General features: G+C 36.2%; 1 protein-coding gene across 7 annotated transcripts in view; it reads left to right on the forward strand.

Annotated features, from left to right (window-relative positions):
- Positions 1-14,898, forward strand: part of LOC149556843 (PROTEIN TARGETING TO STARCH (PTST)) — a 261,217-nt gene that overhangs the window by 168,963 nt on the left and 77,356 nt on the right. The gene's annotated exons all lie outside the window — the stretch shown is intronic.

A 14,898-nucleotide genomic window follows, 5' to 3' on the forward strand; every position in this document is an offset into this window, starting at 1 on the left:
TCAATTGGATTGCGATTGCTTGAAGACAAGCAATCTTGAGGAGGGAGGATTGTAATGTCCTCAATTTAGCAAGTTCCAAGAGCATGGGTATGTTAGTTCATCATCACAGCTCTTGTGAGTTGACACTTGGTTTTGTGGGTCTCTCTTTGTGCAACTTACTAGTTATAGTAAGTCAAGAGAGTAGGTTTCCATATTCTTGAGTTGATTGATGTCATATTCTTGCATTGATTGTACTAACTCAAATGGTTATTTGATGACATATTCTCGAGTTGATTTTGAGTTTTGTGCTTTTGTTCAAGAGGGATTTGAACCCAACGTTGTAGATGTTGAGTTTCATATTGCGTTCATGGTTATACTTTGTTTCCAAATTTGGTCTTGCACACTTTGAGTTACTTATCAAGGTTGAAGTTTTTGTAGAATGCATAGACAAGGAGTAAGCTTGCAGACTTTGTGCTGCTTTTAATTTTTCAGTTTGTGCATGTAATGTGAAATATACACTAGAGACTTTGAGCTGCACATATGTTTCATCCTTGCTCCTGAATTCTCATAGGGAGTCGTGAAAAGACTGAGCTTTCACGAGCTTCTTGTTAACTTTGCTAAAATTGTACTCAAGAAGCTTTCACGAGCTTCTTGTTAACTTTGCTAAAATTGTACTCAAGAAACTGTTGTAAAAATAAAAATGTGGATTCTGAAATAAGAAAATACGACGCAAGAGTAATAGTACTCTGAAAGAAGAGAGTAGGGTAAATGTAACATTCTTGCTAATTAGCCTAGTGTACATATTCTTAGGTGTCAAGTTTAGTAGAGGTTGTTTTCAGTAAAGATAGATAGGGAAGATAGAGAGGGGGAGCCTTTGCCTACTTAGGAGAGACAATGTCTTACATGTTGTGTTGCAACCATTGTTTCACAATTGATTCTTAAAAATTGCTAGTTGCATATATCCACCCAACAGACCACTAGAACTAAACCACAAATAAACTATTGCACTAGGATGGGGTTTATTGAAATAGATCCTGAAATGGTTAATAAAATAACCCTAAATTGCCCTTAAAGAGCCCCTTAATCACCATATTAATAATAGTCTAACCTTTGGAAACAACAGATGCTTAGGAGGGCACGTATATGGGGAGATTATGGATGCATGAGGAATATGTAGATGGGTGTGAACAAACATATGATTTTGAAACCTCTATTGAAGTATCTAGCATACATCATGAGGTTCACGATACTACTATTTTTGAGCATACATTGAAGGCTTAAATTATAGAGGAAGATGGGATAGTCGAGTACACAATTAGTAGAGCAGCCACTTGTACACTAACCTTTATAGAGCTATTTTAGGATTTAAAAAAAAAAAATCCTTTCTATTTTGAAAATACTTTTTTTCTATTTTTGAAAATGTTTTTAAATTTTTTTGTGGCTTTTTCAAAAGTACCTTTTGTTGCTTTTTATTGTAAAAAAACATTTTTCCTAATAAATAATTTTAGGTTTCCTTATGCCTAATTTTCATCGCCTGAAACATAGCAACACTCTATTTTCCCATTGAAACACTTTTTCAAATAATTAATTATAAGTTGCCATTTAACTTCCTTTTCAACAAGTTTAATATTTAACCATGTAATGATATAATTATTTTCCACACTAACACCAAAGTTACAAAAAAATAAAATTTGAAAATATGAATTTTGTTCACCAATATTCCAAAAAATAATAAAATATTCTAGTATTCTCTTGACACACCTCACCACCTCCTCCCACCCAAACATGCGTTGAACAAGTATATCAAAACAAACATAGGTAGTTCATTCATACTACTTTGGTTAATCCTCATGGGGTTCTTCGCTCCAAGATGGCTTTTATGTTGAGTACTTTTTAGAGATGAAGGATAGACTCATTGTCCACCCTTCTTATTTATCCCACCACTTGTTGCACTCTCTTTGGATCCCCTTTGGTTCCTTTAGAGTGGACTGACATTGGTTCTGCATGGAGACAAATCATCAGATTGACAAAGAAAATAGACCTTTCTAGCTATGTTCCCCCGAGTTTCCGGTACGGGGACAGTGGGGGACGGCAAGATGGGTTTCCGGGACGGCAATTTTTTTTGGTAATTTTGGGGACTGGGGGGGATGGCAAACGGGGACGGTTATATATATACAGGGAAATTTTAAAATATACATTGGAATTTGCAAATATACATGTCATTCATATGAAACTAAGCACAAAGCATGTTAGTTAAACATTATAGAACCATAACATACAACATTTGAATGCCATGTAGGAAATAATATCCGATTTCAATACTCAGTTGTCAAAATGCATATCAATATCAGTGAACAATATCATAATGATAAACATGATAAATTTGAAAATCTATATCTAAATCTAAATATGCCTAAAGCTATGCACCCAAAGGCTAGAGGGCTGCCATAAAGTAATAAATATCAATGTATCATAATCATGTTCGCATTCAACATAAAAAACATAACATAGAAAAATGAAGCAGACTGCTGCTCCTATTCTGTCTCTACCGCATTTGGAGGGGTGGGGCCCACCTCGGCGACCTAGTAAGGAACCTCAGAACTATTTGTTAGTAATCACTTTTTAATTTTTTTGCATAAAAAACAACAAAAAAAAAAAAGAAAAATTAAAAAAGAAAATTTGGGGATGGCTGGCCGTACCCAGTACGGTTGGGGAACACGTCTAGGCATCCCCGTTCCGTACTGGGGATGACTAGCCGTCCCCCCCATTTTTCCCAACTGCCCCCAAGTTTTGGGGGCGTTCGTTGGTAATTTGCCTCTTTTGGGGACGGCTGGGGCATGTCCCATACCTGTCCCCCCGTCCCCAAGACGTCCCTGTTTTCGAAACTCCTATTTTTACGCTGGATACACATCTTCGGGGAACATAGCTTTCTAGCTATGTGACATTGCGAAGTTTGAGAGAGAGGAGTGCATCATCTTCAATTGTCCTATTTACTACGAGATCTATGGGAAGTTCTATTACCTTTTCAGGGGTGTTGAGTCTCTGTCCACCTTCAGGTTTATTGATCCTAGATGTCTAGAACTTTATCTCTAGGAGGCCATCAGACACTAAGACCACTATGTCCAACTCCACCATCTTGCTAGTACATAGTCTTATCTACTTGTCACTTCTCCTTCTCAGGTCTTTAGACTGCGTGTGGTACCCAATGTCTGCTTGGTCCCCCTTCTAGTTATTTTAGATTGTGAGACCTTGGGGGAGCTTTTTCCAACAACAACATTCTTCTTCTTCTTTGAAGGTTCAAAGACATTTCATGCTCTCTTCCAGTTCTGCAGTTTACCCTTCTATCTTGGGATACTTCTCTGCTGCCCCATTTTTATAGTGGGGTTTTGAGGTCATGTTTGGCCCCCTTCACCCCGCCCATCTCTTCCTTCTTATGTTGTTGCTGGTTGTTGTAGTAGTTGGTTTTCTTCTGGCATTGTTTGGTGTTCCTGCTATAGGCAGTCCTCTTGTTTTATTTCAGCAGTCCCTGTTCCACGTCATGGTCTTTTCTTGCACTATAACAAATTTATCTTTATTATCCTATCACACCACTAATACCTTAAATGCATAAGATATTTTTCTATAGGAAAGTTATTGTTCTCCCAAGATGAAAAACTTCTCCAAGATGTGTGGAGTGCTTAGAATGTTGGCTTCACACATGTAAAGTACCATTGTAGTTGTGTTAAGGAAATGGCCACTGCTACTGAAATTTCTTTTCGAGAAAGTTGACACTCTCCAAAAAAGGTGGAATTTCCAAGAATGTTAGAATGGATAAAAAGGAGCTAATGCAATTAGGAGTCACATGTTTTATCACTAATTTATTTTGCCTTGTATAGTAGATTCATGGTCCAGCCTTAAGCACATGTTTTTTAATGAAAGATGATTTGAGAGTCCTTATTTGTAAATGTTGTAGCTTCAATCGGATTAGTTTGATCAAGAGATTAAATTATTCTTAGTAATTATCTTCTACCAATTAAACATTATTACCAATAACTAATAATTATTAGATGAGTCATATATATATATATGCACTTGGAAAATACAAAAGTCACAATAGTGCTATTACATTTGCAGTGATCCTTCATCAACATGGTTTCAAAGCAGGTTTAAGCGAGATCTAGAACCAAATTCATTCAAGCAGCACTCTTCAAGCACTTCATTTTTTCATGTTCTTTTTAGAGAGTGCAATTTATCATTCATGTATGTTGTTGAGAAATGGGAAGTTTAGAAACCTTTCAAGGGCATGAGGATAAATTATATTCTTGGAAGAGAGAACAAGGGAAGTGGTCTGCATGTAATAGGAAACTGACCATAATTGCTTTTCTTTGCAAATGAGAAGATTATTAAGGAAAAACAAACCTCAATCGTTCTGAGATGTGAAACATGGCTGAAAGTATACTATGACATTCAATGATGCCACTACGATTATCTCTACGATAATGACACCTTGGGGTTTTTACTATATGCTGCACAGGCCTTGTCAAGTGGCATCCCACCTTCATCACTCCCTGCAGTCACATGCACTCTTGGAGATAAGAGGGAGGCAATGGGAGATAGGGGATAACAACCACAACCAGAGAAAAATGGTTGTGCTCAAGGAGGTTTTGATTTTCAAATGCTGTGAATTCAAGACAGATAAACATCAATGTCTTCTCATTTAATGAGCGAAATTCATATGTTAAATTTGTCTCAATGCAATGGTGGCAGTAATGGCAGGAGTAAACCTTGGAATATCTTCATAACTGTTAAGGTTTGCAATGCTAGGGAAATTTCTAACTAAAGAGACATTTTGCTTCTCCTCTTTTGTGGAATAGGTATATGATCATATTTGATTTAAAGGACCATACATCCTCTTCTAAGTTATTCTGCAATAAGATTTCAAGATGGCTTACTTTGTGATTCAACCCTCTTTGTTCTAGAGAAAAGTTAAAGGAAACAAAATATCTGAGTCAAGTATGACACGCAATTTCTTTTTTGAGTTGATGGCATTGTAGAGAGGCATCAAGGAGGTGCATATAGTTCTCTAAATCAATTTTATTACATTTGGGCTTTCGTAGGAGTAGGGTGGAAACCAGGTCAAAGTTGTCGATTTCCTTAACGGTTCATACAAGAGTGAACGGAACGGAGGAATCAGTTCATAGGCGAGAAGCATCAAATTGTAGACTTGGGGAAGCTTGTTGAGAGTTACATTGTGTGAAGCACTACCATGAATATTTTCCTTGTGAACTTAATCTGAAATGGTATGCTATGCTCTCTTGCGTGGACCTCTTTTTTGTTGTTGACTTCTTACATTACCGTTTTCTATATTCTTGCCCCTTTAGAGTGATGTATTTTTGGGCATCGTATAGGTACCAATTAGATTATTGCTATGAGTCTGTGTGGATGTGAATATTTGGCACTCATCATTGTGGTAGAGACTAAATCACCTGCACCACATTTGAAAGCTCAAACCATTGGCTATCATACAGGAGTTTTATCAATGTTATAAACTGTAACTTATTGGACAAATTGATTCTATGAAGAAACCATTACCATTTACTTCTGTTCAAGATTTGATTCAAGATCCCATCTCTGTAACATCTCTACAGAATCAGGATATATTATTGTATGTTGTGTGAGTTATATGCATTAGGAAATTCTGGAATGATTTAGCCATTGCAACTTATTGATTACTTAAGTTTGTCATCCTAGATTGGTTTGTGGGCATAGGGAACTCTTTGGGAGGTGCTTACATCTTGCTGAAGCATTCATGTGTGAAGCTCTATTCTGAGTAGCCCACAGGCTCTGTATTGCCATTTTCTGTTGGAGCTCATCCAAGCTTCCCATCTCTCAAGATATAACAAAGTCATAAAGTGCTCCTCTAGTAGTTAGTCCACATGCTCTTTTTTCTAAGATCATTAGAAACGAGCGCAACTTACATGAGCATCAACTTGGTTCAAGATAGAGGAATATCTTTCAAGAAATTTTAGATACTGATGATACATGCTCACAATTTGTATACACAAAGACTTTGACATCTTTTCGGAGCAAAACATCTCAACTAATTCATGGTGATATCGAAAGTTGTATTTAACATAGGAACATTGGCACTAACTAATTTATTAAAGGATGACATAGTTGTTTCAAGGTTCTTGTTTTGGATGTTTCACCATTGATGCTTGCACTATCAATGCCTCACTAAAGCTCTTGATTAAGCTATTTGCATTGGAGATGTCATGTCCCCATTTTTCGGAGGCAGTCTGATTAATTAATTTGATTAACTTGGTTGTCCAAAATAATGAATATTTTATGAGGACGACTAATTAATCATTTTAATTAAATAAATAAGTGATATTAAGTTAATTACTTATAAAGTTATCAAATAAATAAATATTAAAAGATAACTTTATATTTAATTAATTTAATAAAGTGACTTGGATTATAAAAATATTTAATAAAGTCACTTAAGAGATAAAATCAGAAATGTTCTAGAAGTCTCTGGAGAAGGTGGAGAGAAAAGAATAAATAGGCACCCCAGGGCTCCATTCGAAGGCAGCAGTTGTTTATCTCTCTTTGTTTTCAAATTGTGATTCCATCACAGGTGCATTGTAGAACCTAGGGTTTCTGCAATTGTCACAACTGACCATTGAGAACGATAACTCTCAATCGGTACGCAATTTTGAGGGTGTGAAATATCATCTGAATTATTGTAGATTGGAGGTGACATTCAGTCATTTCATCAGGGCTATTACTTGTGGCTTAAGGCCAACTTAATGGTTTTTGCATCACTATTCATTCAAGGATCAGCAGGGAAAGAGATTGACCTCGTTTCACGAATTATTGCTGAGTTGGAAAGAATTCGGAAGGAGTTAACCTCAAGTCAGGGATTCGATCCAGAACAACAGGACAAGAAAGTGCAATTTGCAGAAGACATTATAGGCATCGATTTATTTGACATGCGATTTTCAGGTCAGGCTAGGATGACCTGTCATTGAAGGATTTGGTAGACGAACTTCAGTCAGCATACCAGAATCTGCCGCACTCAAAGCATATAAAATGGTCGATTTACAATAATTATTGTAGACGCACTCAGTATCCATGTATCGGGGGGCGACTGACATTTCTCAAGGGCTAGCCGAATATTAGATCGCACAGACCTGTCAGGCGGCCATCTCAATTGCGAGTTGTTATGTCTTCCACCCTGGGCCGGCGATATCTATTTTGGTTAATAACGTGAGCTATCTAGTGACTAAGGCGATTTTGTCCTCAAGTAAACATATCGCATCATCTGCCATCAACGTGGGTAAAAGAAAACGGAGGTGATTGAGCGGAATGAAGATGAGGATTAATGCATGTCAAACACGGGTCCAGTCTCAGATTGCAATCGCCAGAATTGGCATATTCGTAGCTGCAGGGATTCGGAATTGAAGACGAATATTATCTTTGAAAACCCGAAGGAACACGTACATATGATGTTCGACTATGAAGGACGAAATGCATTTGCACCGAATGGATTAACAGGTGTCGATTACATTAAGGTCTTCAGATTTCTTGTTGACATCCCTGCCGAGGACGGAATTATCACCAATATTAAACGTCGACTCTCATTTGCTCCTGCGTTCCAATCCAGGTTTCGACCTCAGTCGGAATTATTTTCAACGGATGTTCAAGAAGGTTTCCTTGCGGGTCTGCACATTTCCTCATAGTGGGCTATTCACCAGTATGTACTCCACGGCAGGAACAGGATATAGTGGATTCATATCTACCATTTCTTTTGGCACTCAACACAGTCCAGGTTCCAAACAGTTATTTCATGTTTTGTTAATAAAATAATAGGATTATATGGGTAAATGAAGAACATGTGCAAACCACATCATTTGCAGTGATTTCATAATTTTCCATGTATAACAGGAAAAGATATTAATACCAATATCACCCAAATTGCTCATTTAGTCGCACCCAAATTTCTTAGTATTATATCAAATTTAATTCAGGATATTTCAGTGGTTTCAAAAGCTTGCTTTCAAATCGTTTGACCAAATGTCTAACCTTGAAGTTTTAAGATTTTTGATGAAGCAATAACTGGTCGGGGTTATTTCAGGAGATCCTTTGCGCTTATCCCATTGACCATGTTTTTCTGCTTCTTTAAACCTAGTTATAGAGAGTATCTCCTAAATCATGACTAAAGCTATTGCCGCCATTTACAGTTGAAAGTTGCCATCGTATGAGAAGCTGTCGATTGAGGTGAGATCCAACGGTTGACATTGTGGACTAGAAGGAAGAGAGTTGGGAAGTTCAAGGCCATAGACACCTATGTGTTATGCCATGAAATTGAACATGCTTTCGGAGTAATTACAAGTGGCATGAGCAATGAGAGCATTAGTGTCTAAAATCGAACTAAAATTATGAGTCCTGAGGACACTGAAGTTACTCTAATGAAACAACTTGAATATATAGTTAATGGATTCGTTTGGACTGCTATTAACTTTTTGGCTATCAAAATGACTTGTGGCTTTGATGAGAAATTTTCTGATGATTGTTCTCTTCTCAATATGGTTGACAGCGAGACTCTTGTTGATGCTCGTGGTCTTTCTGTTTCTTGAAAGACACCGAGCATACTTGGTCTATTTATTTGAAATCTCATATGTTCATTGTTGCAAATGAATATGAAGGAAGGAAACTATGAATAAGAATGGGTCATAGCTCTCACAATGTGATTTGTCACCTTAACTAGTAGATATAAGAGGGAGATGGATCACATTCTTTAAAATTGTCATTGGAATTTTATCCCTTAACCATATGCATATTTGGATCTACTTGAGTAAGCCTTTGCCACCTTGCATTAATAAGAAGGCAATATCCATTCTATAAACATTGGGATCCCTTAATCACGCATAGACAATGATGTTTCCAAGCATACACAAGTAACTATGTGAAGCTTCAAAGTATTGTCTTTGACTGTTGCTATGAGATAGCTCATGTACCATTGATAGTTGTGTTGGGTGGATATTTTGCAACCGATTGTTAAAATTCAATTGCAAAATAGGTGGACCAGCCACATCATATGAGACAGAGTCTCTCCTACCTTTAAGGAAGGCTCCCTTTTCTCACCATTCCTTGCACCAACTCAAGGTAAGCAAGAAGTTCTGAATTTTTTTCTAAGTTGTCAATTCAGATTCTGGTTCAGATGTGGGTTCAAAATTCGCTCAATTTTTTTGGGGGCTGGGTTCAAGCTCGTTTTAGGTTCATCCGTACAAGATTTGTTTTTATATATATGTAAAACTATGCTGCAGCAAATAAGTTCATACACCACTATGCTAATATTAAAGCAATTTAGCAAAATACACTACCTCATATATCAACAATTTTGTTCGAATGGCATGACAAAATGTAAAAATACACCACCATATCAATGTTTCAGTTCAAAACTTTAAAATAGTAATGTCAACATTACTAATTAGTCAGTAATTAGTCATAGACTAATATGCAATCAAATATCAATGTATCTCAAAAATCATCATCAATAGGCAGTTGTTGATTAGAAGCACAAGTAGTGCCACTAGCATCAACAATCTTAGTCATAGCCTTAGGATCAGTTCCATCATCACTATGTATCTCAAGATCACCATCATCAATTGCAAGTGCATCAAAATGGACTTCCAACTCCGCAACCTCTTGTTCGACATCCCATTGTTTTGTCTCCCCCTTTTTGTGGGTATTTTCTTTGTGAGTTGTGAGCCTCAAGTTTGAATGCACAAACTTCAAGTTTTTTGCCTTCTTGGAGTTGGTTGCATTTTATTGAGTGGATGGAGTATGTGCTCCAATTCCTCTTAGATGATGCTGAACTAGCAACCTATCAAGATTTGCAAATTTGAAATAATAAAGTGAAGAGTTTTGAATATTTACTAACAAGAAATTAGAAATTATAATCTTAAGATTAAAAAACTTACATGTGATAAAATTTTGATGGCTATGGGCTATGTTGGTATCATTGTTCATGGAAGTGACCACCATTTATGACCATCAAAATTGTTATCGTCTTCACAAGCATCAAGATCACAATCATCAATGCTCGTGAAACTCATAAATTCAAACCTCACTATTGGGCGTTTGTGCTTAGGAAAGAGTCTCTGAAGGGTTGTCTTGTACCCTTGAGCAACTTTAGGATCTCTATATGGGGCAACTCTATCGGTACTTCCCTTGAGGACCGATTGGCTATTAAACCTGGGGCTCAATGCAAAAGCAAGTAGATGCAAAAGGATAGTCATTTTGTTCCATCTCTCTACCATGATTACTTGTAGCTCCTTGAAGAACATTTTGTCACGATCTTGATCTTTCTCATTTATGATGTTTCTAATGTCCTCAATCATGGAGTCAATGCCATCATATGCCTCACCCAAGCAAGGCCTATCCATGTTAGTGTATCAAATCATGCTCAATATAGGCTTGTTGATCTTTAGAAGGTACTCAACATGATCCCACCAAGTCATCTATTATCAGCCCCCTTATGGCAGCTACCTTGGCACTATTAGATTGCCTTCATACACTCCAATTAGCACTGGTTACCATTCTAGACAATGCCTCTTTAACCTTCACTAGGCATCTCAAAATAGTAGTGTTGGAGGCAAAGCGGGTCTCAACAACCTATTTTAAATCAAAACAATAATAGATTAAAATTTTGAAAATATAGAAAGTTTACTAAAGTGATTAGATTTCTAAAACATATTTAAATTTTAAACACTGGAACTTACCTTCAAGAGCTCCACTTTTGAGAATAGTTTGAATATGGCTTGCGTCATACGGTGGTTTGTGACAAACATTTGGATATCTTATGCCTTTTCATACATTTTTATCCACTCAACTTTAGTGCCAATTTTTTTGCAGCATTAGGTTGAGTGAGTGCATAGCCCAAGTTGTGCAAAAAATGTGTTCATACCACTCCTCAACCAATAATCCGACAACCCTATAGTTCTTCGCATTTTCGGTTATTATTTGAACAACATCTAAGGGACAACTTGCTCGATAGCTTGGATGAGAATGTTTGCAATGAAAGGACCGTCCTTTACCTCTCCTTCACAATCCACAACTTTCAAAATCATTGAACCTCTTCTAGACACCAGAATAACATTCACCAAAGGACGATTCCTTGCATCTTTCCATCCATCCGATACTATTGTCACACCTATTTCAACCCATGAATCTTTGATGGGCAGCATGGCATTCTCTACATAGACCACCTCATCATCTAATAAAGTGGTGTGTATCTTCTCATAACCAAGGCCCTTGAACCCCTTTGGAGCCTCATTACGTGCCCACATGTATTGCCAATACAGTGAGCGAACAACATTAAATGACAATTCATTTGCATACACACATTTGGCTATGGCTTGATCAACAGTGTCTCTAGCTTCATTTTGGAATGATAATTCCAAGGGTCCCATTGCTCTCTTACTAACAATTTGTTGTTGAGGAGGATGCAAGAATGGGTGGCCCTCTCTAGGTGGTTCAATGGGACTGGTAGTTGAAGACATAGATGACATTATTCCTTTCTTTAAAGGCTTACCGCTTTCTAGCTGATGAGCTGAATTTGCCCTCCCAATAGCGTTACATCCCAATTTTTGATCCAATTTAAAATGTTCATATAGCCGTTGAGGTTCACATGAAGTTAGTTGATAGTTAAATTTGTTATAATCTTGCAAAATGGTAAGATGGTTAGTCATTATAATTTCATCTGAAGATATCATACTAGTTGATTATTTATCATGAATTCATGGAATTGAAAAGGCGGTTAGTCGTTATGATTATTAATAATTAATAACTTGTTATGATAATATGATTTAACTACGGAGAATTTCCTTGTAGAGAGCATGTCAAAGGGATGGAAGCATTGTCAGAAAAGAATTGGGCACAGGAGCATCACCATCATTGGGCAAATAGGTATGAATCGTGAATCACCATAGTTGGGGACCTAGCTACTGCATAATAGGATACACACATTAGACACACATGAACTATTAAATAAACATTTAAAATATTAATCATTTAAACTTAATTAATGCGTACCTCAAATGGCTTTTGGTTGACTTTTCCACCACATCATTATAATACATATTTATGTATGTACATAGAGATAAATTAAAGGTGACATTAGAATATTATTTTTATACAAGATTTTATCTATTTAATACGCACATTTAAATGCATGTACAAGAAGATAAAATAAATCTTCCAAGATGAAACATGTATTTAGTTATACATATTTAAAAGGTACGACCTTGGATAAACATTTACTATGTGCCATCTTAATAAGATATATTTACGTGCAAGTAAATAAATATGTTTATAATATTCTTTTAATTTATAACCTTCAAGTTCTTTTTCATATTTATTCAATTCTTTTTAAAAACCGAAATGTACACTTGGCATATTATATCAGCGTCCAAGAAGGCGAAGCATTTCTTTAAGAGTTACAGCTCCTTGGAAGCCTTGAGAAGTTGAATGCCTTTACATATATTTGGAAGCTGAGAGAAGTCGGATATGTTTTTTGCCTCCACGCGATTTTACTCTTGCATTTCTTTCCACATTTTTACTCCTCCTTTCTACACCCTTCTTGAAAGCGGAAATTAGACACAATCTGATATTGCATACAGATTGCTTTTGTGAGGAAGTCGGCCATTAAACATCAAGCCAAGGCTCACATTTCTGTATTTCGTTAGACCAGGTTAAGTGGTCACTTCTTTTCTGAGTGATACATCTTCATTCTTTTATTTTTGCATTATAAATTATAGCAGAAGGAAGTACGTTTATGAGAAATCTGCACTATAATATCAAAGAGACTAATCTTTCCATATTGAGCAAAGACAAATTGTCATGTTGAGTCCAAACATCTTTCTTTAATTGCTGTAACTCAGAACCGAATTGTACTTTTGCAAGTCTTAAGATTATTTTCCTCAAGTCATAAAAGCTGAGATATATTGAATATGTAATTAATCATGCACTAGCTAAGAATCAGCAGATTGAGTTGGTTTACTCTAACACCTAGGACTCACCCAGTTGAATGGCCTAGGAAGAGGTGAAGAGGTGATAAAGGAATTTGCAATAACATGGAAAACAAAATTAGAAATGATATAACAATAATATATTATTTTAAAAAGAGAAATTATTTAATCGCTCATGCATGTCCAATTTATTCTATGTTAAGTCGAGTGGTGTGATTAAATACTAGAATGCTTTGTGGCTGACAAGGTGTTCCATATCTATTCCGGGTAGGGAGGGCCTTTCTAATTAGAGAAAGTGTGGGGATAAGTTTAAGGTCTGTGGTTGGGAGGTTAAGCCCTTGACAATGTTTCCCCTCTCTACGAGATGTCAGGACATGCATCAGATAAAGATAAGTTGAGCATTCAAACATTTATTGGTAATAGGTATTTTTACTTTTATGATATTTATACAAGTAGAAGATATGATGGATTAATTAATATCATTGAATTTGGTTATTTTCTTTGATGAAAGAAACCTTTCTCGTCAATGTAATTGTTAACCATTTAGATCGGTTGACCTTCCAACCGAATATGGAATATATCTACATGATTGTTATTTCAGTCTTTCATTTATAAGGATATTGATTATGAGCATATCTTTTAATCTTATGTTATTGCCATTGTTAGCAATAGGAAGAAAAGGAATAAAACAGAGGTATCTGACGCCCCAAATGATACAGTGGTATCTAGTATCCTAAATGACATAATGGTATCTAATGCCCTAAATGATACAGTGGTATTTGACACCCCAAATGATACAGTGGTATTTGATGCCCTAAATGATCCAATGGTAATTAATGCCCTAAATGATCCATTGATAAAAAATCCCTAATTGATAAGTGGTATGTGATGCCCTAAATGATCCAATGGTAATCCATGCCCTAATTGATATAGTGGTATTTGATGATAATTGTCATTTGATTTTGATATAGTGGTATTGGATGGTAATTGTCATTTGATCCCAAGAGGTATTTGTGAACTAACTTGGGTGTTTGCAAAAGCATTCCTAGATTGATTTCGCTTTCGAATTCCATAGTATGTAGATTTTTAATTTCCATAGTAAATTCATTGATGGTGTTTTCAATTGTTAGTTATGAAATTTCCGTTTAACTGATTGTAACTGTTAATCTCATTCACATGAACGCAATTGATATAATTGTCTTCCTATGAAAATGAAGTAATAACTATATTTGTTTGATAGGTTAGTTGTTAGTTAAGACCCGGGAAAAGTGGTTGTTACAAACATTTCCTAGGAATAAAACTCAAATGTGCTTTCACTGTACTATAAGAGCTACTAAATTCCTCTTTGAAGTGGCTACAAATCCACACATAACCTCCTCCACCTGGCATTGGTCATATCATTTGCACATAGTTCCAAAGTGGAGAACTAAGAGTGTTTCCACAGGTCTAACTTGATCAACTTGCATCTGTAGCATCCCCTCGCCTAGTTCCTATCCTGCTATATCCTTTGATTCACGGAGATCATCTTTTGACATGACAAACTTCAAGATGCTTTTCTACATGCAATTTCGTTTTTGGAGTTTGGAGGATTTTCAAGCATTTGAAATGAGAAGATTTCATCTTATTTAAAGGAAAAATGCAAAAGATATGGCATGCTTTTGAACAAATGGACAAAGATGAGCCAAACAATGCAACATAATAGTGAAGTAAGCAAGAAATGAAAGCAAAGTTGAAATCTTCTACCTACTTGGAGCTCAAAGAGCCAAATGTGGAGGAAAGAGAAGTTGAAATGAAAGAGTCTTCTCCAAAATCAAACTCTCCAAGTGTATTTGCATGCAGCAACCTAATAGCTTTTGACTATTTCAAATTTTGAAAATGCAAATTTGCATGCTCAAATACTTGG

Source organism: Cupressus sempervirens, chromosome 5, assembly GCF_028749045.1.
Source record: "Cupressus sempervirens isolate cs-2001-9-10 chromosome 5, ASM2874904v1, whole genome shotgun sequence".
Lineage (NCBI taxonomy): Eukaryota > Viridiplantae > Streptophyta > Pinopsida > Cupressales > Cupressaceae > Cupressus > Cupressus sempervirens.